Source organism: Myotis lucifugus, unplaced genomic scaffold (assembly GCF_000147115.1).
Source record: "Myotis lucifugus unplaced genomic scaffold, Myoluc2.0 scaffold_0, whole genome shotgun sequence".
In the NCBI taxonomy this organism is placed as follows: Eukaryota; Metazoa; Chordata; class Mammalia; order Chiroptera; family Vespertilionidae; genus Myotis; species Myotis lucifugus.
The window spans coordinates 24,377,331-24,381,180 of record NW_005871048.1 but is presented as its reverse complement, the minus strand read 5'-3'; positions in this window follow the sequence as shown (position 1 = coordinate 24,381,180).

The following is a 3,850-nucleotide window of genomic DNA, read 5'->3' as shown; positions in this document are numbered from 1 at the left end:
GTATATTGATCTAATAAAAAATGCCTTGGCATTAAGGAAGAACCTTAAATCTAAAAATAATCCTTCAATATGCAGAAAAGATTCTTGAAGCAAGGATGGGCAAAGTGGCACATCTATTGGTCCATATTACAGCTGTATCCGTTCTGCAAAAGAAAGAATAATTTAGGAAATCATTCAAACTAATCAAGACAAAAACAAACCAATACAAACTGGCCTTGCTTAGTTCTAATGAACAGGATTTTATTTTACCTGGAATGTCTGCATAATTTCCTCAAGATTTCTTTCATTTGTATCTATAGTAATGATTTTTTAACTTTGCCTAACTCTCTAAATATATTTTTTTCTTTCTCAACTGTAATATGAGGCCTTAGAGCTATTATAGCCTAACTATGTGTTACCCTCAAAAATAGTTCCAAATTATTGTGACCATACTATGTGAGAGTCACACTACATATGTTACCTCATTAATCCTAACACCATCCTTATGAGAAAGGTATTATCAGACCCATATGACAGAAGGAAACCGAAGCCAGAGAGATGAAAAGGGAGCTAGCCAAGGTCTGAAACTAGTGAGTTTCTAAGCTTAGATTTGAACCTAGGTCCAAAGTTATTTTCCTCTTAAAAATGCTACATTGTTACTTTTGTGTCGTTATAACACAAGAGGTGTTGGTGATTCACTGTCAAATAATTCCAGCACTGTGATTTTTAAAAAATATATATTTTTATTGATTTCAGAGAGGAAGGGAGAGGGAGAGAGAGAGAGAAACATCAATGATGAGAGAATCATTGATCGGCTGCTTCCTGCATGCCCCCTTCTGGGGATAGAGCCCACAACCCCAGGCATGTGCCCTTGATTGGAATTGAACCCAGGACCCATCAGTCTGCAGGCCGACGCTCTACCCACTGAGCCAAACCAGCTAAGGCTGGCACTGTGATTTTATTACCCAGGATTTCACCCATCCTTGCCCAAATCCTTGTCACCAAAGAAGTAATGTTGTGGATGTTTGGTAGAGGCAAGGGTGCAGTCATGGTTGTAGCCATCAAACTAGCAATTGTGACATATTATCCTGAGCCTAATGGAACACACAAAACACTGGAAGATCATTCTCCTTCCTTGGTAAACCAAGCAGATATTGTTTCTTTGAATAATCCCCCTATTTTCCAAGCAGTGGCAATTGGAATGATTTTAGGTGGTTCACCAACCCCTGAATTAAATAATATTGAATCTCAAAGAGATCCCTGTTTTAGCCTTGCAATAACCATCAAGAAGAATGGCTCAGTTTGGGGCTATGATGCTTAAAACTCCTGCTAATCTTGTTTGCCAATAAAGTGAAAGCAGGTGTTTGGCTCAGAGGCTTGGGCAAGCAACAGAGCATTTATTTTATTGATATCCTCTATGTATAACAATTGACACCAAGCTTCCATTTGTGATAGTGTTATAAATGATTATTTCTTAATGATTTTAGGTTAAAAAGTGAGTCAACTGAAATAAAGATATTGAAAAAGTAATAACACATGTTAGTAATATAGGCCTATGGCAATAATACATGTTAAATAATAATACAAGAATCTGGCAAAAAGCCAGCCCTGGAATCTGAATGACTGAAATATGACTGAAAGACAACAGGCGGAGGCCTATAGGCAGCCCATCCTGTAGCATGTCCACGAAGCTTTGCCCCGGCTCAATTGCTAGGACAAGCTGTCTCCATCTTCTGTAAAGAATGAAGAAGTGGAAAGCTACTTTTCTTTGGAAGAGAACTGTGTGTTAAAAATTACTCATGTAAGCCTCATTCTCAGTAATTAGGTGCCATCATAAGTAAACAGAGTATCCAAAAGGTGACTTTTATTCAAGGCAAACTATAAATACCCTCTGAAAATAAGATCCAGTTGTTTATAAAAAAAGATACAGATAATAAATCTTGACATTACGGTTCTAGTGATTAAAAGTTTCATTTGAGGAGATAAAACCAGAATAAGCAGGGAATGCATCTTCTACTTAGTTGTGACAACTAAGGAGGGTCTTGCCTCCTGTCCGAACTTTCTCCTTAGGATGCAAATACAGTCCATTCAATGACAATCTTCCTGCCCGAAATCAGCTGAGATATTGCTCCACATAAAGCAAACATCCCAGATGCAAAGCTTGGTGATTTCATCCATCATCTAGCTTTAACACCTTCAAATGGTGGCATGCCTGTGTCAGCTCTGTGAGGGTGGGATTTTTGTCTCTGCTACTGAACATGTGGTAAACAGTCCCGAATGTTTGCTGACTGGATTAACGAAGCCTGCCGCTTGAGCTCCTGATTGTATGTAACCATGCCAGAAAGAACCCTTCTGTAATGTTTTTCACTCTTCCCAGTTTCTAAAACAGACTCTCTATCGTATGATTCAACGTTACCTCCATGTGTCAGGGCTGTCACTGTGAAATTAAATGAATAGAGCACAGCTCTACACCTCCTCAGGTGCTGGTGAGCCTCTTGCGGCTTTTCCCCAATCCCCAGTGCCCTTGGTTGGATAAATCTTCCAACTTTTTGCCACTTCTTTTTATATTCTTTCCCTTCCATTGTTGCAAGACTGTACATATACATATTATATATAATATGCATATTTCTGGTTGGAATCAAGTGCTATGGAGAGGCAGAGGGAAGCCTTTCTACAACATGATTAGTGGACTGCTGCCTAAGCTTAGTACACAGGCTGTGTGACATCTATTTTCTCTATTTCTTCAGTCTCAGTTTGATCAATCTAGTTGAAGTTTCCAGATAAATGACCCCTGAACAAGTGGGGTGCTGGTGTACATAATCAATGTTACAACCTAATAATATCATTAAAGCTCATTTTTCACAGTTTGAATTTAATCCTGTGACAAATTATTTTCCAAGGTAGAACCTCTTTTGCCCAAATATATCATTTCAGAGATAATGGGTCTTCATACTCCAATCTCATGAGTTCTGCTGATTCATTTCATTTTGCCATAATTAATGTATGCTTTTAATTAAAAGTTTTGATTAAAAATTCACCTCCACTGAGAGAAGTAACACGTTAACTCCCACCAGTGGGTTTAGTGTAACACAAAAACACTCCATATCCTTTTTAAAGCAAGTTTTGATCTTTATTATTACGTGAAAATAAATGTCACTGAAAATAAAACAAAAACTCTCTCCATTGCCCTTTAGGATTTGATTCACCTGCCTCCCTTCTAATCTTCTCCTGCTCTCTCCTCTGGCTCAGAATCGTGGCCTTGCCGCCTCCTTTTATTGGTACCTAAGAATGCCAGGCTCTTTTCTGCTTCAGGGTGTCTGTTAGCTGTTCCCTTAACTCACAACCCTCTCCTCCCTGGCTCTTCACATTTCTAAACTATCACCTCCTCAGAGAGGCTTCCTTTGAACAACTTATTTCAATTATATTTTTCTTCTAAAAATTGTCTTGTTGAAAATTCTTTTCTCCATAGCTTTTACCAGGCTTGTAATTATTTATTTGTTGATTTGCTATTTTCTTCTGTCTCTTCCCTTATACCTTAAGATCTGTGATGGCAAACTTGCTGCCCGTTTGGAGACTGTCATGTCTCCATCAGCTGGCATGGTAGGAGGCCTTAAACAATTGTTGATGAAAAGAAGGAAGACGAGGCTCCTAGGTTCCAGAAGGCTGAGCAAAGGAAGGCTGTCTGGGTGAAATAACATTGAATTCAGAGAAGAAACTCACTCTGTAGAGGCAGTTGACAACATACATTCCCTCTGGGTCCAAAACAGAAAAGAAATGAGTGAAGAGGTCTTGCATATAATGATGGAGAGGAGCCTTCCCTCTTTCCTGGTGTTTGAAGGACACCAGAGAGTAGGGGCAAGCCCAACGACCT